Source organism: Cetorhinus maximus, chromosome 22 (genome assembly GCF_964194155.1).
Source record: "Cetorhinus maximus chromosome 22, sCetMax3.hap1.1, whole genome shotgun sequence".
NCBI classification, from domain to species: Eukaryota; Metazoa; Chordata; class Chondrichthyes; order Lamniformes; family Cetorhinidae; genus Cetorhinus; species Cetorhinus maximus.
This window is the reverse complement of record NC_135900.1, coordinates 37,384,685-37,410,917: the sequence shown is the minus strand read 5'-3', so window position 1 is coordinate 37,410,917 and position 26,233 is coordinate 37,384,685.

Here is a 26,233-nt window from a genome sequence, read left to right as displayed (position 1 = left end):
ACTAATCTCCATTAAGGCAACAGCAACCCATAGACTTAACCATACACCAGGCAAAGCATTTTCACCTTACGAATTCAGACTGAGGTTCTTTTCACTGTGGAGCCAGTTGGACCAGTTGGAGGCTTACAGCTGCCTTTTGATCTTACATTGACTCTCCTCTGCATACCTGAAAATGACTGCAGCTATACCTACCGCCACTGATTGAATTCAAATTCTCATTGTCTGAACCAGCCTCTGTGAACTTCACCTTTTAACAATGAAACCCCTTTCATAGTACCAATTTTATTAGTAATATGAACATATGGCTTGGTATCCGGGAAATTGAGTCTATGTTGAAGCAAGGGGTTACTTCACCTGTGACAGAATCAACAAGCTGGTGCTCAAGGATGGTCCCAGTGCCAAAACCCAATGGAACAATAATAATTTGTGTAGATCTTAACTAGCTGAACAAAGCAGTAGAATGCGAAGTTCATCCTATGCCATGGATGAGAGCTTAGCAAGGTTTTGCAAGTGTCCAATTTTCACAAAGCTAGATGCAAATAGTGGTTTTTGGCAACTGCCCTTTGGTGAAGAGTCTAAGTTGCTCACAACCTTCATTTCACCATTTAGAAGGTTTTGTTTCAACAGATTAGCCTTCAGCATCTCATCAGTGCCGGAAATCTTTCGAAGGACAATGTCAAACATCCTAGAAGGACTGGATAGAGTTATATGTTGATCCATGGATGATGTCCTGATCCATGGATCTACTCAGACTGAGCATGACACTAGAATGTGAGCTGGGCTGCAACGCCTACAGGAAGCAGGATTCACATCAACAACAAACACGAATTCTCGCAACCGACTGTCAAGTTCCTTAGGTATATTGGGTATATTGTGGATGCATCTGGTGTCAAAGTTGATCCACAGAAGACAAGAGCAATAAAGAAATTTACAGCTCCTCAGGATGTGACTGAGCTCTTGAGATTCATGGGTATGGTAAACCTAAATTGGAAAGTTCTTGCCCAATCTAGCTATCGTCAATGAGCCAATGGGGAGACAGTGGCAGAGTGGTAATGTCATTGGACTAATAATCCAGAGACCCAGGCTAAAGCTCTGGGGACATGGGTTCAAATCCCACCACAACAGCTGGTGGAATTTGAATTCAGTTAACAAATCTGGAATCTAAAGCTAGTCTCAGTGATGGTGACCATGAAACTATCATCAGTTGTTGTTAAAACCCATCTGATTCACTAATGAGGGAAGGAAATCTGCCATCCTTACCTGATCTGGCCTACATGTGACTCAAGACCCACAGCAACGTGGTTAACTCTGAAATGGCCTAACAAGGTCAGTTCAAGGGAAATTAGGGATGGGCAACAAATGCTGGCCTTGCCAGTGATGTCTGCATCCCATGAAAGAATAAAGAAAATAAAACTATGTCAGCTGTTAAAACAATACATGGTGCTGGGGAGAAGCACAACAGAGGTCTTTTGAGAAGATCAAAGAGATGCTGATATCACCTGATATTTTAGCTCACCATGACTCAGAGCTACCCATTATCATTGCTGCAGATGCATCTTCTACAGGTTTGGGAGCTGTATTCTTTCAGATACAGACGCATCCCATTTACTGACAGAGACTGAACAGGGATATGCAGTGATAGAAAAGGGAGCATTAGCTGCTACAAGGGCAAGTTTGCAGATTATGTTCTTGGTCTCCCCTTCAAGATAGAGACAGGGTACAACTCTTAGTGACACTCTTAAATTCTAATGAGCTAGCAAAAATGTCTCCACAAGTACAATGATTCAGATTGAGGATGATGAGGTTTGGTGCAAAGACAGTGTATGTGCCAGGAAAGCAACAGAATCCAGCAGCTGCTTTTTCCCAGATCCCAGTGGCAAGACCTGAACAAAATGATGTAGCCCTTGTCGAAGGGGGAGAAACCTGGTGAAGACTGTGCTCAGATCACAAAGTACTGCATCAAAGGATGGCCAGCATACATGCCACATAATCCCATTCTCTGACAATACTATGAACAGAGGGGGACACTTCAGCGTAGCTGATGATTTACTCATCTAGGATGAAAGATTGGTCTTTCTGTGAGTTCTGAGACTTGATAGGCTATAATGATTGCACCAAGGACATTTGAGCATCGCAAAATGTTGAGCCAGAGCAAGGTATTCTGTTTGGTGGCCAGGTCTCTCGAAATCATTGTATGAGATGCTATCACTTGTGTTACTTGTGCTATTCATCATCAGGAGACAAAAGAAGTATTAATGTCATCTTCCTTTCCATCAAGACCATAGGAACATCTTGGGACAGACCTGTTTGAACACAGAGGTAAGATGTTCTTGATGGTAATAGACTACTACTCCAGATGGATAGAAGTCAAACAACCACAGGGTCATACTTCTGAAGCAGTGATTGTACCACTGAAGGAGATATTTGCAACACATGGGGCAGAAATTTCCCGTTGGCGTCAGGGGACGGGACCCGTGCGCCATCGCGATGTTTCGTTGGGCAGGCACGTGATGATATCCGATGCCCGCCCGCCATTAATTAACAGGTCACTTAAGGCCCTTGAGGCGCCAACTGATGGTGATTTTTCGGTGCCCATGCGATCTTCGGATGCGCGCATGGCGCAATGGGCAGGCGGGAAGGACACATTTGTATAAGCCTCATCCACAGGTGGGATAAGAGGGCTCAGTGGGGTTGCGAGTGTGCTCTGTCAAATATTGATTTTTCAAAGTTATTGATACTTGCCTGTGTGATCTGCAATACTTCAAAATACATCCCAGCTGCTTGGATTGGATTCTCAACCTTCAGGTCAGCACTCTGCAGTGAGAAATCTTTTTCAGGCCTGCAGGTTTCAGGAAGCCTTCCCTTAGCCTGGGTATGGGAGCTGAACTCTCCACTGGAGGCACCTCCTCTGAGGAGGAAGGGAGGGCTAGAAGGAGGAGGAGGCCAGGGGTGCACATTCAGACTCCAGGAGAGCCACCTTTGGGAGGACAGGTGCAGGTACAAGAGGTGCAGGGCCAAGAGGTAGTCCAAGGTGGAAGGGGCTGTAGAAGACGTGTCTATCCTGCCAGGGTATACAGGCGGTGAAGCAGCTACCTCAATATGTCTGAGGTGCAGTGCTGAAGGAGGCTCCGTCTCTCAAGGGAGACAGTCAACTATATCTGTCAGATGATTGGCCCTGAGATCTCCCCTAACTGTGTGGGCAGACGCCCCATGCCAGTAGCTCTGAAGGTCACAGTTGCCCTCAACTTCTATGCCTCTGGTTCCTTCCAGGGCTCGGTGGGTGATCTTTGCGGTGTCTCCCAATCAGCTGTCCACACTGTGTCAAGTGGTCACAGATGCTCTGTTCAGCCGTGCATTGACTTTCATCCACTACCGTTGGGACCAGACAAGCCAGGCACAGCGAGCCAGAGGCTTCACAGCCATTGCTGGCTTCCCCCGCGTCCAGGGTACAATAGACTGTACACATGTGGCCATCAAGGTACCAGCAGGTGAGCCCGGTGCCTTCGTCAACAGGCAGGACTTCCACTCCATGATCGTGCAGATAGTGTGTGATCACAGGATGGAGATTCTGCAAGTCTGTGCAAGGTACCCAGGCAGCTCCCACGATGCCTACATCCTCAGACACCCCCAGGTGCCAGGGCTCTTCAGTGCTCCGGCTCGGCTGGATGGATGGCTGCTGGGCGACAAGGGTTATCCCCTCAGAAGGTGGCTCATGACGCCTCTCCGCCATCCAAGAACAGAAGCTGAGCAGCGGTACAATAGGAGCCACGCCTCCACAAGGGCTGTGTTGGAGAGAGCCATCGGTCTTCTCAAAATGCGCTTCCGATGCCTGGACCGGTCAGTGGGTGCACTCCAGTACCCCTCAGATTGTGTGTCCCTGATAGTGGTTGCATGCTGTGCTCTCCACAATCTTGCACTGGAAAGGGGGGACACAGTGGATGACAAAGATTTAGACGCAGTTGCTCCGGCTGCACATGATGAGTCCAGCAGTGAGTCCAAGGATGAGCATGCACAGGGAAATGCTGAGGGGGTAGACGCTGACCTGAACATACTCCAGGGAGGCAGGGACACCCGGGAGCCTTTAATCAAATGGACCTTCAGCTAGCACACCACAGATGGACCTCCAGGGCAAAAAAGATAAAAACAAAAAACTACTGCGGATGCTGGAAATCCAAAACAAAAACAGAATTACCTGGAAAAACTCAGCAGGTCTGGCAGCATCGGCGGAGAAGAAAAGAGTTGACGTTTCGAGTCCTCATGACCCTTCTGCAGGCACCATACTTGATACCTAAGTGCAAAATCTGCCTGGATAGGAAGATTAACTAAGGGCCTTGTTAATAAAGCTAAATGTCCCACAAATCACTCATAACTTTATTGGCAACCATCCAACTGCAGAAGAAAAAAGGCACCCTCAGACATGTCTAAATTTAATATTACAACCAAAGGAACTTAAGAAAACAAAATGACAAAGGTGTTAAAAATCACACCAACTCATAAAGACCTCATTGCGGGCCAACACAAAAGCACCAGTGATAAACCCGTGGTGTGCCTAAGGTGCCTTATGTTTACGTTTTCGGGTGCTACATCTTGGTGCTGCCCCCTCGCTGGGAGTGGCATCTAGGACAGCCTGCAGGCTCTGCTGTCCTGTTGGCCTCGATGACCTTGGCGGTCATCCTCTGGCCTGTGGAGCCTGTGCTGGCCCTGCCTGAGAGGGAGCTGCCAGGTCCATAATTGGCATCTCCCCAGTCGTTGCAGCCTCACCAGATGCAACAGTCACTGGCAGAGGGGCGGAGGAGCTGCCGCCCTCATCCGGAGCGCCCTGAGAGGAGCCCACAGAGATGACAGGCAGCTGCTGCGCCGATGTGAGGTCACTTCAGACCTCCCTGCTCACCGTGGATGGATGGGCACTGAGCATGGAAATTGGTGCTCAGACCATCTCCCACACTGGCACTGACCAGCTGAGCTCAATGCCGATGTGAGGGCTTGCTGGTCCGAGCGCATCCCCAGGAAGCCCTGATTGGTCTCCTGGCGGAGCCTCTCCACGAGAGTTGCCACTCTCTCCATGGAGAATGCATGGCGCTCAGACATGAGGCTCATTGCATCAGCAATAGTCTGTTTAGACCCCTCCACCACAGACACCAAGCCAAGCATAGCCTCGTGTATCTCCACCAGATGCTCCCACACACCTGGCCGCATTTCCTGCATTTGCTGTATCGCAGACGACTCCAGAGGCACATCACTGAGCATGTGCCTGGTCCCCTGCAGTCCTCCGGCTACTGGCACCATGGGCACTCTCTGTCTCTGCCAGCTCCTCCAGCGACTGTGAAGTGCACTCACTGCTGTGCCCCGGGACACTAGCCATTGTTCGAATTTCCACCGAGGTGCTAGTATCTGCGCTGATGCCTGCCTGGCAGAGATGGTGTGATGCTGGTTAGTCCGAGACTTCAGGGCTCTCAGGTGTGAGAGGGGGCCTCTGCTGCTTCTCCTCCTGGCCCTGCTCCGCTGATGCTGAAAGGAAGAACAAGGACACTGGATCAGTTAACATGGAGACAATGTCAATGTGCATCCCTGTCCCCCAGATCATTATGCGCTCATCCTTCCATAAGCAATGGTCAAGCCATATTGCAAACTTCAATCACTGAACATTCAGCACTGCCATGGCTGCTGGGAGAACAATGGCGACCTCACTGCTGGCCGCACATACCTTCCCGTGGCACCCCAGCCTCACCGACATCGGTGGACCTGGGCGCATGACACCTCTCCTGCTCGAAGCGGCTGAGAATCGCCAACTGGGCCAGCCCTATGCCAGTCCTCACCCGCTCGGCAGCATTATGTGCATTCTTCTCCTGAAAAGGAGAGAAGAGCATTGATTAGTGCTACTTGTACCTGGGTTCTCTTCGCAGATGGCCCACCCCAACCAGAGTGGGACATTGCAGGGCTCCAGTGCCTCCTCACCCCGCTGCTGCCGAACACTCACACAAAGATGCTAGGCCTGCTCCACACCCCCCTCCCCCTTGGCCAAATGCTGCCTACATCACATTAGGCACCACATGGTCTAACCTTCCATAGCAAGGAGGCGCAAGCACTTGGAGTGCAGAGGGCAGCAGATCAATCAGTGCCATGCCACCTTGAAGGTCCCCTCGCAGCATGTCATCACCCTGACTTTGACATGTCCTGGAGTTCCAGCACTGCGCCTAGGTGCAGCTCCTCCAGGTTGCCCCCAGAATGGTAATGTGGGTCTCAGTGTACCACATGCTGCAGGTGCAGAGCCCATCTCTTCACCACCTTCTCACGGTGACCTCAGCATGGGCAATATCTGCCGGCCCACCCAACGAAGGACACATGATATCAATGATTCAATGCAGTCACTACACTCAGACTCGGTGTGGGGGGGCGGGGTTGAAGCTGACCTGCTGGGTTAAATGATCAATGCCAACATTGTCCTCACCCTTCCCGAGTGCAACAGGTCGTTGAAGCACTTGTGGCGCTGGATCCAGGTGCGTTGCACCACGTCGCGGGAACTCACCACCTCCGCCACCTCCTCCCAGGCACGTTTGATCATGTGGGGGATCCTCCTTCTCCCATCCTGGGGCACCAGGGCCTCCCGGCGTGCTGCCACCCCCTCGAGGAGGGCAGCAAGGCAATCGTCAGAAAAACAAGGGGCACAGCACCCCCCTGCCCTACCCTCCTGCCTGGCCTGCACAGCAGCAGTGCTCTGGGGAGCCCTTCCACTGGCCATGATTCACAGCCTTCGAAAGGCTGCAGGAGCTTTTTTAAAACAGGCCACCAAGTCGCCATTGGACCCGGTGGTCATTGCAGTCCCGCAGCCGCCCGCCCACTCCCGCTGTCCTCCAGAGCTGTGATTCACGCTGGGCGTAAAATGGCGGCATGGACCCGATCGTGGGCGGTGATCAGGTCTGCGCCCGCTCCCGCATCGCCCCCCAATAGGCAGAAAATTCTGCCCATGGAATCCCAAACCTTATAATTGTGTGCAATGGGTCGCAATGAATACTTTAAGGAGTTCATGGTATCGGATGCATTTGCGCATATTACCAGCTCACCATGATACCCTCAAGTGAATGATGAAGCGGAAAAAGGAATGCATACAGTGAAAACTTTGCTGAAGGAGAACAATGATATCCAACTTGCACTTCTGAGCTATTCAACTCCATTCCAAAATGGTTTAGCACCATTTGAATCCTAATGGGAAGAAGACTGAGAGCTCAACTCCCTACTGTCCCACATACATTCATGCCGTGTGTACAAGCTGATGATTTAGACAAGGTGAGGGTGAAAGAGGATGAATGTTGTTCCAGCCCAATGTGGAACAATGACAAATGTCATGAGGCATGCAACCTACCAGATATCCAACCAGGAGAGCCAGCTTGGATCTGAGACCAAGTTCCTTATGGACAAATGGTTGAACAGACACCACATCCACAGTCCTACCTCATTTATACCAAAATGGTATGGTGAGACGGAACAGACATGCATTAGTTTCCTCACAGAAGCAACCTTCTACACAACTGAAGCAGCTATCTACTCAAACAAACAGATCAGAGATGTTGCATTATTCTACCAATCTAGATGACTATCAGACTGGTGAACCTGAGCCACCTACAAATTCTCCTTCTGTCCAACAGAGCTTGAAAGATCATGCACAGAACTCAAATCCCCAATCTCTTTCAAAAGAGTTGAGGACCCATTTGGTTAGACTTGTGAAACCGGCACAGCAGTTGTCCCTATAAAAAAAGAAAGGGAAGTCAGAGACTTGGGGGGGAGATGTAGTATAAGGGGTTAATTCTAACTGTGTGATAAGCTAATGAGACACAGTACACATCATCATGGGAAGTGATGCAATGTCACATGATCTTGCTCTCTCTTGTTGAACCTCATGGCAAGATGAAACCATAGCAAGTAATTTCTGAGTAAACTTGATGCTTTCCTTACCTCAGCAGGCGCTGTAAATATTCTGTGTTAATTGGACCAAGGATATTATACTAAATAATATTCGATCAAGGAAATTTGTTTGACATATGTTTAGAATATGTGTCCTGGGCATCATGGTGGAGGACCTGGGGAAGTAGATGATTATTAATGAGTAATGTAAGGTACCTCAGGAGTAGGAGAGGCACTGCTTAGCAAGTTAGAGTAGATGTGTAATGAGGTCAAAATAAAAATAGCTGTTTTAAAGGGCTTAATGATGGTAGTATTGGTACATTTGTGAGTTATTGGCCTTGAATCAATTTAATCCAAATAAATCTTAGCTTTTGCGCCCAAGTTGCTTTGCTCCACTCTGTCAATTTCACTGTGGCTTCAGTGAATATTTCTTCAGTCTAATAAATTCTAAAACGCTTAATTTTAGTTGCCACTAATTTCATCAACAAGGGTTTATCAACCTATCAGATTCCGCCCAACAATTCACTTTGCTGCAATCACATCATTGCTGCAAGATCATCTACCACCCTCACAGAAGAGGACCAAATGTGAGAGTACTGAATCAGTAGCAAGGGCAGAAGTTTTCCCTCGTCAGGCGGGCACGGCAGGCGGGCAGTCCAGGGAGCGGCCGCGAAACTGACCGCTGCCCGCGATCGGGCCCTGACCGCGGTTTCACGCTGGCAGGCCAATTACGGCCCGCCCCGTCTGAAACATGTCTCCGCACTGGCTGGAAAGGGCCGAGCAGGGGTGGGGATCTGTTGGCCGCTGGGCCCAAGGATGACCCAGCGGCCAGTTTAAAAGTGGCCCAGGCAGCCCCAGAAAGGCTGCCAGGGAAGGACATCTGTCTGCCGTTACAACGATAGAGTCGAGTGTGTCTGCAAATGCCAGGCAAGAGGGCAGGTTGGGTGGGCACTCGGTCCCCCGCTTTCCTGATGAGTGACTCACTGTCCTGTTGGAGGAGGCGGCTGCCAGGAGGGACACCCTTGTCCCCAGAGATGAGAGGAGGGGGCCACTGCACTTCACAAAGAGGGCATGGGAGGGGGTGGCAGCCCTGGTTAGCAGTCATGACGTGGCGCGGCGCACATGGGTGCAGTGCCGGAAGCGCTTCAATGACCTTCTGTGCTCAGGAAGGGTGAGTACCGTATTCGCATGGGTCACTTTGCAGAAGTGTTAAGGTGTGGCTGTCATGGATGTCAGGGGTGCTAGACTCTGAGTGCCAACTGTCAATCATGCCAGATCTGGCCAAGGGGGTGAGCCCTGGCTGCTTGGACTGAGTGCCTTGTGGCTCGAGGGCCACGAATTGGATGTGCCCTGCCAGGTGGTTCTCAGCTGGGATTGGCCAAGCTGCAATGGCGCTGCAGGTATAGAGTGGACTAATCAATGCTCCCCTGTTCTTTCAGGAGAAGACGAGTCATAACCAAGCCGAGAGGTCACGTACAGTAGGAGGCCCACCCGACCTAATGCAGCTCACCAGATTCGGGCAGGATGCCCTCGAGCTGGAGAGCTGGCATGGTCCCCGTGCAACCGGGCGTGGAGAGGCAGGGATGCCAGACAAAGGTAAGAGTGCAGTGCACAGAGGTGAGACTTTCAGATTGTGCAAGCATTCTAGTGTAGTCTCCCCATTGATGGGAGCCTCAAACCTGGAGTCCCCATGGATCATTGAAAGACGATGGCAACGTGATGCAGATCTCCATTGTCTTACCAGAGTGCCTGGCATGCACAGTGACAGTGTGATGGCTTAAACTAATGACATGTCCTTCTTCTCTCTTTTAGATTCACCAGCAGGCATCAGATCTGCAGACCCACAAGAGCCACCCCTGACATCGGAGGACCACCAGGCAGCACTTTCACCTGCGTCACATCCAGTCTAAGAAACAGGCACCAGCGCAGATACCAACACCTCAGTGGGCATTAGAGCGGTGACTAGTATCTCGGTGCACATTGGTGAGGGCACTTCACAGTTGCTTGAGGTGCAGGCGGATATAGAGAGTGCCCAGGGTGCCGGCAGTCAGAGGGCTGCTGTGGACCAGGACGATACTGAGTTAAAGGCTCATGATGCATCCCTGGAGTCGTCCATTAGGCGGCAGATGCTGGGTGTCCAGCGAGATGTGTGGGAGGATCTGGTGGTGATCCATGAGGGCCTGTGTACCATAGGCTCCATGATGGAGGAATCCATGTGGAGCGTGAGCATTGCATTGACCATCATGGACAAGCGCACTGCCTCCTCATTTAGAGAGTTCCTGGGGTTGCGCTCGGACCTACAGGCCCTCACACAGGCACTGACCTGAGATGGTCAGTGTACATGTGGGAGATGGATGAGGGACCCAGTATCCCAGCTAGGTTCCCGTCCATCAATGGTGTGCAGGGAGATCCAGAGCGACCTCATGTTGGTGCGCGAGCTGCCTATCCTCTCTGCGAGCTCCTCTCAGGGCACTCCAGATGATGGCAGCAGCTCCTCCACCCCTCCGCCAATGACTGTTGCATCTGATGAGGCTGCGGTGACTGGGGAGATGCCAGCCGTGGCACTGGCCGCTCCCTCCCGGGCTGGGCCAGCAAATGCTCCACTGGCCAGAGGACGACCGCCAAGGTCATCAAGGCCAACAAGACAGCAGGGTCAGCAGGCTGTCTCCAATGCCGGTGCCAGCGAGGGGGGAGCACCTAGTCCTAACACTCGCAAGTGTAAGTTAAAGGCACCATGAGCACAAGAGGGCAGGTCACGGGCGATTTTATGTTCATTTATGTTTACTTTATCTATACTGATCTGGGAATGTAGACCAGAGAAGTCTAGTTTGGGATTGTCCACATGAGATAAATTTTGTTTTTGTCGTCATGGCCTGAGTATGCTTCACCTTTTTATTTCATTGGTGCAGGGTACACCAGTATGTAATGCTGGACATGGGTGGCTCTGAATTTTATTGCACAGGCACTGAATGTTCTTTGTGTTCAAATGAAAGGACCCTTTCAGACATGCGAGATGGAGGAGGCAGCCCTGGTATATGTTTAAACCTGACCTTCTCTAGCCTAGCTGAAGGAGTGCTGGATCAAGGCATCCCTGGTGTCCCTGCCTCCCAGGAGGTTACTGAGGTCTGGACCCACACCCTCAGTGTTCTCCTCACTGTGCTGCTCTTTGGACTCACTACTGGATTCATCATCTGTGCAGCAGCGTCAAGATCCTCTTCCTCCAGTGGGTCCCCCCCTTGCCAGTGCCAGATTGTGGAGAGCGCAGCATGCAACCAAGATCAGTGACACCCGCTCTGGGGGGTATTGGAGTGCTCCCCCTGAATAGTCCAGGCATTGGAAACACATCTTGAGGAGTTCTCTCTATCACCGCCCTTGTGGAGGCGTGATTCATATTGTAACGCTGCTCGGCCTCTGTTCTTGGGTGGCAGAGAGGCTTCATGAGCCACCTCTTCAACAGATAGCCCTTATTACCCAGCAGCCACCCATCCAGTTGGGTTGGAGCACTGAAGAGCCTCGGCACCTAGGAGTGTTTCAGGATATAAGCGTCATGGGAGCTGCCTGGGTACCTTGCACAGACTTGCAGAATCTGCATCCTGTGGTCACACACTATCTGTATGTTCTGGGAGTGGAAGCCCTTCCTGTTGATGAAGGCACCGGGCTCACCCGCTGGCACCTTGATGGCCACATGTGTGCAGTCGATTGCACCCTGGATGTGGGAGAACGCAGCAATCGCTGCAAAGCCTCTGACACGCTCAGCCTAGCTGACCTCACCCGTACAGTAAAGAATATGGTAAAGAAAAAAGGTCAGTACAGGCCTGAATAGAGCTTCTCTCACTAGCTTGATGCAGCTGTGGACAGCTGATTGTCAGACTCCACAAAGATCCCCCACCGACCCCTGGAAAGAGCCAGATGCATAGAGTTTGAGGGCCACTGTGACTTTCAGAGCCACTGGCACGGGGTGTCCACCCAAAGAGCCGGAGCTGATCTCAGGCCCAATCATCTGACAGATGGAGGTCACTGTCTCCCTTGAGAGGCGGAGCCTCCTTCGGCATTGCACCTCAGACATATTGAGGCAGCTGCATCGCCAGCTGTAAATCCTGGCAGCAGGATAGTGGTGTCTTCTGCAACCCCTTCCACCTTGGAATACCTGCTGGCCTTGTGCTCCTTGTGCCTGCACCTCTTCCCCCAACAGGTCCTCCCCCGGAAGCTGCATTGGGACACCTGGCCACCTCTCCCTCCTGCCCCTCTCTTCCTCGTCAGAGGAGGTGCCTCCAGCGGAGACCACAATCCTCATTACAAGGGAAGGCTGTCTGATATTTGGAAGGGCCCACACGGTCTGAATCTTCTGGAGGCCAGGCAGACAGCAATGAGTCCTAAAATGAGGCCTGGAAATGCTAAGAATGAAGCCCCGAGCAGAGATGAAGCAGCCAAGTACCAATAAGCAACCAGCTGCAAACTATCTCCAAAACTCCTCACTACTCACACTGACAATGCTGCTGACCCTTTTTATTCTGCCCTTGGATGAGGTTTGTGAAAATGTCAGCTGACCACCTGTCTGTTTTGCCCATACAGCAAGCAGAAAATTTCACAGGCAAGGAAAAGTCACAGTCAATTGGACTGTTAAGGGCCTTAAATGGCCTGTTAATTAATGGCGGGTGCCGCTTTGGCACCCGCACATGCATGCCGAGCGAAATATCGCGCGAGTGTACGATGACGTCGGGATGCTCGCCCGATATCATCACGCACTATTTTACTCCCATTCAGGTTAGGTGCACGCCCGCCCGATGAGGGAAATATTCTGCCCCAAGTTACATTTGCCACTTGACTGAGGGAAGTATAGCCTGCATTCTGCTCCTCAACTAGACTACCCATGATTATACAGGTGCATTACCAGGATAATATCTCCTACAGCTCTCTGTCTTTTGTTTCTGGGAATTAGTGGAGTACAAACTTCATCAGTGGTCCAGAACTCAAAGCCAATAAACTAGCAGTAATTAAATGCTCTCCCATTTATATTACTGACTTCTGGCTGGCAGAACTCTGCTTTAACTGATGGAGGTAAAAAAAAATGCTCCTTATCTGGCATATGGGATAAGCATTTTGTCACTTTATTGTGTCAATTATAAAAGCCTACAAGCCAACATGAATCATCCCTGCTTATATCACTTCAAATTTACAATTCAGTTCAAATCATTTCTCATGCATTGCTGTAACAGATATCAAAGAATTACACTTTTACAACTAACAATTTTCTAGAAGCTATATTGGGCAGATGAATGAATGTATGATGTGTGTGATTGTTAATATGGGGCGATGTCTCTGGTTAAATTACATTTTGATATATTATGAGGAAGAGAGAATTTTTGTCTTGTTTTGAGATTTACATTGCTGCTTTATTTTTAGTTTAGTTAACCATTTTTCACATGTCTTTAAATGAATTGTACAGCAACTTAATACTGCTCAGGACATTTTAATTAAGCAGTATTATGTCTACTGTGATCAATTAGCATGAATAACCACTATGGTCTTAATGAGTACTTTAAGCTTGTGGTTTAATTGCAATATATGAGGCTGGTCAAGTATTACAAGTGAATGATCTTCAAAACACAATGGTTCTTCACAATGACTCACCATGAATTTTATAGCCTCGTAGATTAAAAATTAATAAATTTACTGCACAGAATGAGAGGGATGTTTGCAGTGACATAAACCCAATCTTATTCTCATTAACCACCATTTATTATGAATCTGTGCAGCTTTACTTTTGATTCAATAATGCAGAGCTTTCAGATGGGTATCATTTTTCTGGCATTAGTAGGGTATTAAAACAGTTTACCATGAGTAACAGGCCCATTTCTCAATGGCTAAACGAGAACAGAAAGCTGGTTGGTGAACGAGGTTTGCTGATTTCATCAGCTGACCTTGAGAAGACCTACCCTGCAGGGTGAGAATACAGCTTCAAGATGGGCAGTAGGTATAATATTTTGTCTTATGGTACACATTCTTCTACTCATTAAGAACAATACATCAATGCCGTACCACAAAGAGCAACAGAACAACATTACAAATTGTACTACTCTTTACAACAATTTATTATAAAATTCAACCATAAACCATGTTGTATAGTTCATGGTTGGCTTTTGTAATTAATTGTTGTGTAGAAAAGCACAATTTGTGCGAGATAGATGATTCTTCTGAGGTATTTGTTCCAAGAGCAGTCTCTGAAAAAAAGAAATTGATCAGTAATTATACAAACAGCAAGCCAAAATCAGCTTCACAACATCCAGAATTTAAATGCCATGCTGCTTGTGGATGCAACAGAATCGTAAGTGGATGCTGGGTTAATGGGGAATTCAACCTTAAGAGGAAATGACCCCACACAAAAGACTGCCTACTCTATCCTAGACTCCTGAAAGCTAGTAAGAGAAGTCAGTCTCATGTGGAGAAAAATATTCCATAGCAAGTACCACAAGGTCACGGTGTGAAATATGCGCATGTAACCTCGGCAAGACATAGCATAACTTTGTAAATAGCCTTCATTGCAGGGGAAGGGATTGAGAACACACAAAATATAAGCCTTTGGTCCATCCTCAGAGCCTGGAGCTATCTGTACATCACTAAAGCTGTTGTAAATCATGACAAGGATAAAGCAAATGGTATGCAGCAGTGTCTAAAAATTAAATTACACAGGAAATTCAGGCAAAAACTAATGCACACAGTTTTTTTTGGATCAGTAAATTTGTTCAAAGGAATTTAGCTTGAAGCACTCAAGGTGGGGAGATCTCATTTGTCTCTGTAGAGCTGCACCTGCAGACTTGTGATGATATAGACAACACAGCAGGTAATTTGCTTCGCTAGAAGAGCTGCTTAACAGATTCACAAAAAATTTGAAAGACATTAATCTTTCTGATTGGAAGCTCCATCTGTTATTAATGTAAGTCAGAGCAAAGCGAATAGATTTCATATTCAAATGAAGAAGCATTATCTAAGCAGTCAGACTGTGCCAGTTGCACCAATAAACCTATTTACCCAATAAAACTGACTGCTCTTTAAATCGGAATGTGCCTGAAAACAACCAGGTGGCAGTGGGGGGGTGGGGGGGCGCGGTTGGTGGCAGGACCCAGACTGTCGATCCCAGTGAGTGCCAATGCAGGCAGGGCCCAATATCTATGCTGCCTCCTGAATGAAATGACTTGTCCGGGCAGTCAGCATTGCCTGCCAACTACTCATTGGCTGCGTTGCATTGAGCAACATTTGGAGCCCAGAATGCTACTTAAAGACAGACAGCAGCTCGTAAAGGGGAGCTGAATTCTGGCTATAAAAGCTTTTGCCTACAAGTACTGGAAGAAATGGCTGAGGGCGAAATGGCAGGCACCAAGGGTCTCTGATGCTGAACTGGAAGCCTTGGTGCAGGCACTGGTGAGTAGGAAAGATGCCCTTTTTCACCATGGAGCAGGAAGCTCTCCAGGCATCTACTGAGGAAACAGTGGGAAAAGATTGCTGGGTATGTTAATAACAAGAGCATTGCCCAAACAATGAGCCCGATTTTTTAACACTGTGTAAGTGGGTGAGTTTTGAATGGGTTAAAATCAGGCCTGTACGGCTGCAATGCAGGAAAAATATCAATGATTGAACTAAGATGGTTAAGGTAAGAAAGCTGCTAAATCCTTTCCTACCATAGCAGCACCACTCAGCAGTCTTAACACTGCTCTCCTTCACTACCTTGCACTGTTCTCCAATCATTGCACCACACCTCATTCTTCTCATACTCAGACACTACACGCTATTATGAAGTTCACTTACCCACATCTCGCTGTCAGTTACTCTATCACAACAGCCACATTCTCCAAACAACTGAGGACTCTCACGAACACACTTCATTCATTCCTGCAGAAGGTGGCATACAATTCAGACAACAGGCCAGAGGGAGAGCCTTGATCTTTGCCATATTTTGTATCAATTTTGTTTCTGTACAGATTGTACAGAGAGCTAGGGCAGAATTTTCCAGTCCTGCCAGTGGCGGGTTTCGTGACAGGCAGAAGTGGAAATTTCTGAGGGGCCAAAAATTGGAATCCCGCCAGTAGGAAACCAATTTGGAATTTTCCCCTCGTCACTTTCATGGTGGGCAGGTGGCAGGTCGGGTTTCCCACTGATCCACGTCAAGAATGCCATTTGCATGCATTACCATGGCATGAATGTTCATTAAAAACTACTTGCTGGAATCACGTTCTCCCTCCCAATTACATGCCATGCCAGTGGGAAATTAGACCGATCTGAATCACAATCAGATATAAGTGGTGTGCAACTGTCCATCCTCACTTCGCTCATGACTTTGAGGTAAGTGTAACATTCAAAGCCTAGCTGCACCACACCTGCTCCAGTTTTGCCAATATGACGCCATGTGGGGGTGTAGGGTTGGTCCAGTCACGATGGGTGCCTCGGGTGTAGGGTTGGTCCGCTCACGGTGGGTGCCTTGGATGTAGAGTTGGTCCGCTCACGGTGGGTGCCTCGGGTGTAGAGTTGGTCCGCTCACGGTGAGTGCCTCGGGTGTAGGGTTGGTCCGCTCACGGTGGGTGCCTCGGGTGTAGGGTTGGTCCGCTCACGGTGGGTGCCTCAGGTGTAGGGTTGGTCTGCTCATGGTGGGTGCCTCGGGTGTAGGGTTGGTCCGCTCACGGTGGGTGCCTCGGGTGTAGGGTTGGTCCGCTCACGGTGGGTGCCTCCATACTCTGGGAGGACAGTGCTCAATGGGTCTGCGGGTCTCAGTAAGGGCTGCACTCTGAAACAGAGACCAGCATTGTGACCAGGGTGGGAGGGAAGGATGACAGAGACATGACAGACAATGAGGTATGGTGGGGTTGGAGTGGGGGGGGAAAGGATGTCAGAGAAATGGGGGGCAATGGTTTGTGGTGGGTTTGGAGGGGGGAAAAAGGATGACAGAGACTTGGGGGGGCAATGGCGTATGGTGGGGTTGGAGGGGTGGGGGGCGGGGTCGATGGCAGGCAGAGGAGAGACTGAGGATGGGGAAGCTGGAGCCTGACATGGAAGACTAGAATGCAGACGCAGAAGGGAGTAGATGGGAATCAAACTGTATGAATTGCAGGGACGGACACGGACTCCAGATTAGGACGGGAGGGTGTGGGGATTGCATTAGTGTGGCGTAAGAGGGCTGGATTGCACAGAGACTAATGGAGGTGGGGGAGGGGGAAAAGCGCAAGCCATGAAGTATGGGTTGCACAGAGATTCATGGTGGGGGATGTGGGGGGGGTGGGGGTGAAGTGAGACTGTGCTGTGATCAGTCGTGAAGGAACTGGAGAGCTCATCGAAAGATAATCATAGTCCCTGGTCTGGGACCAAGAGGTCAGAGTGAGAGATTAAAGGCAGTTCTGGGGCTTTGTGGACCTCAGTCAGGGTGAGAGATTAAAGACAGTCCTGGGGCTTTGTGGACCTCAGTCAGGGTGAGAGATTAAAGACAGTCCTGGGGCTTTGTGGACCTCAGTCAGGGTGAGAGATTAAAGACAGTCCTGGGGCTTTGTGGACCTCAGTCAGAGTGAGAGATTAAAGACAGTCCTGGCGCTTTGTGGACCTCAGTCAGAGTGAGAGATTAAAGACAGTCCTGGCGCTTTGTGGACCTCAGTCAGAGTGAGAGATTAAAGACAGTCCTGGGGCTTTGCGGACCTCAGTCAGGGTGAGCGATTAAAGACAGTCCTGGGGCTTTGTGGACCTCAGTCAGGGTGAGAGATTAAAGACAGTCCTGGGGCTTTGTGGGCCATGCTACAGGACTATGCAGGGTACACGTGTATAGTCCCACTCCAGGGAGGGCAAGGTCTGTGTGCTCAATTGGGAAAAGACACGGCTTGCTGTGCAGGGCGTGTTCATTGTCTTACATTCAGTGGCGATGGGGTTGTCTGGCTCGGTGCTGAGCTGCAGATGGAATGGTCATGGTTATTGGAGGCATCTGCAGCCTGTAAATGGGGAAAGGTGATAAAGAGAAGGGGCAGGAGTGGTATTCAAAACTCTCCCGAGGGGGGTTCTCCTCTGTATGTGACCATGCACACAGGCTCGAGATGAGGAGGGGTGAGGTCCAAATGGGGACATCAACAGTGATGGGTTCAAGGGGAGAGCTAGAACATCCACCACAACAACAATGGGATCCAGGGCAACTGGAGGAGGCTGGAGAATAACTGGAGGGAAGTCCACCTGCACATTGTGAGGTTCCAGGAATATTGGAGGGACCCACACACTGACAGGGGAAGGGTCGAAGCTGGTTTCAAAGTAAAAATGCAGCACCATTACCTTGAAACCCCAAAATTATTGTACAGTTTAAAATCGAAACTGGAAAAGAATCTGCACGGCAGGGGTCTAAGGCAATGTGGGAGGAGCCCACAGCTGGATTAAGGGGCCCTTTCAGGGAGTACCCTCAAACTGCTTAGAGTCACAATGCTGAATTAGAGTCAGAGCTGAGAGAAAAGAGGAAGACTTCCTTGAGAAGGTGCAGTTGGAGTCACTGCCTTTTGTTGCGCGTTAACAAAGGACTGCAGGAGTCATTGGCTTCACAATACAGTTGCTCCATTTGAGCATTAACAGAGAGGTGTGTGAGAAAGGAAAATGCAGGCAACTGTTAAGGAGGCACAAATGCTGCATATCTGCCAGATCATCAATCAAACCCTGTAATTTGCTTGCTTCAACTGGCATGGATAATGGGCCAAAGGTAGTCCAGTCATTGCTGAAGTGCAAGTTGAGCTTGATCAGCATACCAGATCAGAGATTGCAGGAGAGCTTTTGGTAAGATGGCACATTTCATGAATGCATCCAAACCTCTTCCAACCTCTGTGGGATTGAGATGCCAAGTATCAGGGTTGGCATCTTGGTCACCTAGATATGCGAGTGTGCGCCTCAGCTGCAAGGCCGTAACAATGAAAAGCTAATAGTGCAGATGCAGCTCTAGGGCATGACATTGGCTTTCTGTTTGCAAGTGAAAGGTGTAACATATTTGCCCAGTATTCATTAATCTGTTGCATGTGTCAGTCCAGAGGAAGAAGGAGGATTGAATAATGGAGGCAGTGCTCAATGCTGCCTTCTTGATGGCATTGATCCAATTGAGGGGAAGGGTCTGGCACCACCTAGCACAGCTTTGGGAGAAGGCCCAGCCTGAGGTCCATGGCCCAGGAGCCCCAGCAAGAACCAGAGGATTAGGAGGTTAGACCCATCCCAAGGACGCCACTCGTGTGAACAAGGACTGACTGAACAAGACTTTCCTATCTGGAGATGAGCAAAAGACAATGCCGTGCACATCTGTGCTTGCCCAGAGAAGTGGTGGATCACATCTGCCATGTTCTGTGGGAGGATCTAACGCCCCATGGACTAGGAGGACATCCCCTGTCAATGCCCTGAAGGTCACCGCCGGGTTTAATACTTTTGCCTGCAGATTGTTTCAGGGATCCACAGGGGACCTACATGGCATCTCACAGTCCTCAACACATAAATGTATCAAGGAGGTGACAGATGCCTTCTACAGTAAGGCTCATCCTTACATGAAGTTCACACTCGATGAAGCTAGTCGGGTTAGCAGATTTCCGGAGTTTGCTGAAATCTCAGGTTTCGCTAGAGTACAGGGTGCAATCAATTGCAAACATGTGGCTTTGAGAGCTCCATCACAGCAGCTCCTGATGTTCATTGACAGGGAAGGGTTCCACTCCCTGAACGTTCAACTGGTGTGCGATTATCAGAAGCACATCATGTACGTTTGTGCCAGGTACCCTGGGAATTCCCATGACTCATATCTCCTGAGTCACTTCCAAGTGCCTCAAATATTCAAAGGGCCTCAGCGAATACAGGGCTGGCTGCTTGGGGATAAGGGGTACACGATCAAACGATAGATCATGACACCCATTGTGGGTCTGAGGAGAGATACAATGCGGCGTCTAGCTGAACATGATCCATCATCGAGCAAACCATTGGCATCCTGAAGATGTGCTTCTGATGTTTGGACCGCTCAGGTGGGGCTCTGCAATACTCTCCACATAATCGTGGTCTGTTGCGCCTTTCATAACTTGCAGATCGAAGGGGGGGCCCCTTGTCAAGGAGAGACATAGTGGAGGCTGAGAGCTCCTAGGGCGATGAAGAGCAGGAACCTGAAGAAGAAGATGGGGGTCAGCTTCCATGTGAGGATACTATTGAAGAAGCACAATGTGGGAGTGCCTGTGCCACAGTGATAGCCACAAGATTCCAGGAGGAGTAAGGTGTAGGCAACTGGACACAGCCACATTCCTCTGCCCCTTAGTGCCATACGAGTGCACTGAAAGGATTTTACAACCAGTAACATTGACAGCAAGTTCAGCATTCGGACTTGCACCTTCAACCCTCCTCATTCACCAGGCTCTAATCTTTGAGAAGGTCAGTGGCGAATCCTGTATCTGTGCATTCTGGGAAGTGAAAGTCAAAACAACAGCTCAAAAGCTGTGTCAAAGGACTTGATGCAGTTGTCACCACCTTAATGAGAAACATTTAGCAGATACTGAGATATGTGCATGGTTGCAGAGACCATCATGGCTGCAGGTCTTGTGTTTTGGCCCAAATAATGAAGACAGTCATCTTATTCTTATTCTGAGAAACAATTACAGTTACATGGCTCCAAGGCTATTGATCATGACTAACTCATTGGACCCGTATGGGCCCCAGCTATGCCTGTCTCTTTATGGGGTATGTGGAACATTCCTTGTTCCAGTCCTACTCCGGCCCCCTCCCACAACTCTTTCTCCGGTACATCGATGATTACTTCGGTGCTGCTTCATGCTCTCGTCGGGACCTGGAAAAATTTATTAATTTTGCTTCCAATCTCCACCCCTCCATCATTTTCACATGGTCCATCTCTGACACTTCCCTTCCCTTCCTTGACCTCTCTGTCTCAATTTCTGGTGATAGACCGTCCATCAATATCCATTACAAGCCTACCGATTCCCACAGCTACCTCGACTACAGCTCCTCACACCCCGCTTCCTGTAAGGACTCCATCCCATTCTCTCAGTTCCTTCACCTCCGTCGCAACTGTTCTGATGATGCTACCTTCAAAAACAATTCCTCTGACATGTCCTCCTTCTTCCTTAACCGAGGTTTTCACCCACGATCGTTGACAGGGCCCTCAACTGTGTCCGGCCCATCTCCCGCGCATCCGCCCTCATGCCTTCTCCTCCCTCCCAGAAACATGATAGGGTCCCCTTTGTCCTCACTTATCACCCCACCAGCCATCCGCATTCAAAGGATCATCCTCCGCCATTTCCGCCAACTCCAGCATGACGCCACCACCAAACACATCTTCCCTTCACCCCCCCTGGCGGCATTCCGTAGGGATCGTTCCCTCTGGGACACCCTGGTCCACTCCTCCATCACCCCCTACTCCTCAACCCCCACCTACGGCACCTCCCCATGCATACGCAAAAGATGCAACACCTGCCCCTTCACTTCCTCTCTCCTCACCGTCCAAGGGCCCAAACACTCCTTTCAAGTGAAGCAGCATTTCACTTGCATTTCCCCCAACTTAGTCTACTGCATTCGTTGCTCCCAATGCGGTCTCCTCTACATTGGAGAGACCAAATGCAAACTGGGCGACCGCTTTGCAGAACACCTGCGGTCTGTCTGCAAGAATGATCCAAACCTCCCTGTCGCTTGCCATTTTAACACTCCACCCTGCTCTCTTGCCCACATGTCTGTCCTTGGCTTGCTGCATTGTTCCAGTGAAGCTCAACGCAAACTGAAGGAACAGCACCTCATCTTCCGACTAGGCACTTTACAGCCCTCCGGACTGAATATTGAATTCAACTACTTTAGATCTTGAACTCCCTCCTCCATCCCCACCCCCTTTCCATTTCTTCCCCCTCCCTTTTGTTTTTTCCAATAATTTATATAGATTTTTCTTTTCCCACCTATTTCCATTATTTTTAAATTTATACCTTTTATGCCCTGTTAGTCTTATTTCACCCCACCCCCACTAGAGCTGTACCTTGTGTGTCCTGCCATCCATTCTTAATTAGCACATTCTCTTAGATAATATCACCACCTTCAACACCTCTTTGTTCTTTTGTCTGTGACAGCTTTTGATTATCTGCTCCTATCACTGATTGCTTGTCCCTACAACCACCCCCCCACCCCCCACTTCTCTTCCCCCCCCGCCCCCCCCACCTTAAACCAGCTTATATTTCACCCCTCTCCTAATTTTACTCAGTTCTGATGAAGGGTCATGAGGACTCGAAACGTCAACTTTATTCTTCTCCGCTAATGCTGCCAGACTTACTGAGTTTTTCCAGGTAATTCTGTTTTTGTTTTGGATTTCCAGCATCCACAGTTTTTTGTTTTTATGCCTAACTCCATGTTGTCTTGTAAGGAGTAAAGGTTACTAACGCATTTGCAAACACTTCCAGTAAAGAATTTGATACATCTCCCTGACATAACACAAGGGGTCGAGTAACTATCATGACTCAGCTACACATCACATGAATGTGAGGCTCACAAAGGGAGGTGATCACTGAGTGGGAGCATGGCTCACCCTTGTAATAAGGAGGCACATAGATGCATATGGACGATGCTTTCAAATGACAAGACCTTTCTCATGAACAGCAAAATTTTTCAAAGGTGCATGAAATATACACAGTGATTGAACGCCCATGATCCAGAAGTGATGTCACAACCTCTTAATTTTTCTAATCCTACTGCTACATCTTGGTGCATCCCCGACATAGGCAGCAAAGGCTGAGGCAGCCTGCTGATTGTTATGCCCTGTTGTCTTTGATGACTTTGGCAGGCGTCCTCTAGAGGGCCCAGAGCTGGAGGGCCCCGGCCTACTTTGGGTCTCCTGCTTTAGGGTAGGTGCACCTTCCTCGGCCTGTACAGCTGGAGGTGTTGGGGTCACAGGAAAAGGGAATTGGGATCGACTGGACACTCTCGGAGTCATCTAGGTGGATGGCCCTGGGGTTTCCAACTGCTGGTGCTCCTCTTGATGAGTGGCTAAGGCTCCTTGCCTGACTCCATGAGGAGAAGGGGCTCCTGGAGGGAGGTCTAGCTTCTTGTCTAGCCACTGATGGGTCCCACCAATGCCTGTATTGATGGTGTGCAGGTCTGAGCGCAAATCCATCAGGGTCTGCTGGACCAAGGTCTCCAAGGCGGTCACTATCCCTCCCACAGAGACATTGAGGTGCTCGCATGTCAGATCCATGGCATCAGACAGAACGAGGACGGATCCCCCCATCCTTCGCTCTAGTCTGTTGACTGTCTCTCGCAACTCTACCTGATTTTCCACTGCTTGTTGCATTTCTAGCATGTGTGATATGGCTGTTTCCAGAGGCCATATCATCTGCCTCGGACTCAGCAACTGCCTGTTCTCCAGCAGTCCTCCAAGTGCCAGAGGCATGGGCTGTCACTGCCTCCAACTGCTGTGGAGACATGTCTGTGCTGTTCCCCAAAATGCAGCCCTGAGCCTACTCTAGACCCATGACCCACCAGGGTGTGTGTCTCTGCTCTGGTGGAGGGTGTAAGTGAATGCAGTGATGGGTCTTCATCTGATGCATCCTCAACATACTCCTCTGAGGTGGTGGGGGCTGTTGCTCTGGTGGTCTGTTTGGGCCTGCTGGTGCCTGTAATAGAAAGAAGATATATTTAGCTCATCAGCAGGAAGGATACATTACATGTCACTCACTGTGATTATCAGTATTGATCAACTCATGGAGGCTCATCCATACTGGCTTGCTGGGAGAGGCTAATCTTTCCCTCCCCACAGGAATGATCTGTGTCTTTGCCTGCCAGCTTGGTGGCATCCTCCTCAAGGTGAATAGCTCCTGGATGTCTGCTGTTCCTCCTCCCATCTGGGATATCACCCAGGTGTCTGTGGGTGATCTTGGCCTGCATGAAGACAATTAAATGGAATCTGATGAGAAGAGATGGAGGAGATGTTGGGAAGCATGCAGCCTGCTGTGTGTACTGAGCCTTCTCCAGAAAGGGCTGAGGATGGAGTTAGTGCAGCATGATTGATCAGGTGCTAGTGATATTAAAGTGTCCAGGAACCAACTAGGGAACAGGGTACCCTAGATTTGGTATTGTGCCAGGAGAAGAGGTTAATTAATAATCTTATTGTCCAGGGTCCTTTAGGAAACAGTGACCATAACGTGATAGAATTCTTCGTTAGGGTGGAAATTGAAGTAGTCCAATCTGAAATAGGGTCCTAAATCTAAACAAAGGAAATTACGAAGGTCTGAGGTGTGAGTTGGCTACGATAGATTGGGGAACTTCGTTAAAAGGCATGACAGTGGATGGGTAATGGTTAATATTTAAGGAACGAATGTATGCATTGCAACAGTTATACATTCCCTTCTGGTACAAAAACACAACAGGAAAAGTACCCCAACCATGGCTAACAAAAGAAATTAAGGATAGTATTAGGCCCAAAGAGGAGTCATATAAAGTTGCTAGAAAAAGTAGCAAGCCTGAGGATAGGGAGCTGTTTAGGATTCAGCAAAGGAAGACCAAGAGATTGATTAAGCAAACTTACAAGGAACATAAAAGTGGACTTTAAAAGCTTCTATAAGTAAAAAGAAAAAGATTATTGAAGACAAATGTAGGCCCCTTACAGTCCAAAATGGGAAAATTTATAATAGAGAACAAGGAAATGGCAGGGCAATTAAATAACTACTTTAATTCTGTCTTCACAGAGGAAGACTCAAATAACTTCCCAGAAATACTAGGGAACCAAGGGTCTAGTGAGAAGGAGGAATTGAAGGAAATTAGTATTACTAAAACAATAGTGCTGAATAAATTACTGGGACTGAAAGCCGATAAATCCCCAGGGCCTGATAATCTACAATCTCAGGGTACTAAAGGAGGTGCCCATGGAAATAATGGATCTGTTGGTTGTCATCTTCCAAAATTCTGTAGATTCTGGAACAGTCCCGGCAGATTCGAGGGTGGGAAATGTAATCCCACTATTTAAAAAAGGAGGGAGGGAGAAAACAGCGAATTATGGACCAGTTGTCCTAAATCAGTAGTGGGGAAAATGCTGAGTCTATTATAAAGGATGTGATAACAGGACACTTAGAAAATATCAATGGGATTAGACAAAGTCAACATGGATTTATGAAAGGGAAATCATGTTTGACAAACCTATTGGAGCTTTTTGAGGACGTAACTAGCAGAATAGAAAAGGGAGAATCAGTAGATGTTGTATATTTGAATTTTCAGAAAACTTTTGATAAAGTCCCACATAGGAGGTTAGTGTGTAAAATTAAAGCACATGGGATTTGGGGTAATACATTGGCATGGACTGACAATTGGTTAGCAGTCAAGAAACAGAAAGTAGGTGTAATTGGATCTTTTTCAGAATGGCAGGCGGTGACTAGTGGGGTACCACAGGGATCAGTGCTTGGGCCCCAGCTATTCACAATATATATCAATGATTTGGATGAGGGAACCAAATATAATATTTCCAAGTTTTCTGACAACAGAAAACTTGGTGGGAATGTGAGCAGTGAGGAAGGTGTTAAGAGGCTTCAAGGCGATCTAGACAGGTTGAGTGGGCAAATACATGGCAGATGCAGTATAATGCACTTTGGCAGGAAAAACAGAATGGCAGAGTATTATTTAAATGGTGATAGATTGGGAAATGTTGATGTATAAAGGGACCTGGGTGTCTTTGTACACCAATCACTGAAAGCAAGCATGCAGGTGCAGCAAGCAGTTCATTGAGAGAGAACTTGAGTACAGGAGCAAGGATGTCTTACTGCAGCTGCAAACGGCCTTGGTGAGACCACACCTGTTGTATTGTGTGCAGTTTTGGTCTCCTTGCCTAAAAATGGATATACTTTCCATAGAGGGAGTGCAGCAAAAGTTCACCAGGCTGGTTCCTGGCAGGATTGTTGTATGAGGAGAGATTGGGCTGACAAGGCCTGCATTCCCTGGAGTTTAGAAGAATAAGAGGAGATCTCATTGAAACGTATAAAATTCTGACAGGGACGGACAGACTGAATGCAGGGATGCTGTTTCCTCTAGATGGGGGGATCTAGAACAAGGGATCACAGTTTCAGGATAGAGGGTAGGCCATTTACGACAGATGAGGAGAAACTTCTTCACTCAGAGGGTGGTGAACCTGTGGAATTCTCTACCACAGAAGGCTGTGAAGGCCAAGCACTGAATATATTTAAGAAGGAAATAGATTTCTGGATTCTAAAGGCGTCAAGGGGTATGGGGAGAGAGTGGGAGTATGGCGTTGAGATAAAGGATCAGCCATGATCATGTTGAATGGAGAAGCAGGCTCAAAGGGCTGAATGACCTACTCCTGCTCCTATTTTCTATGTTT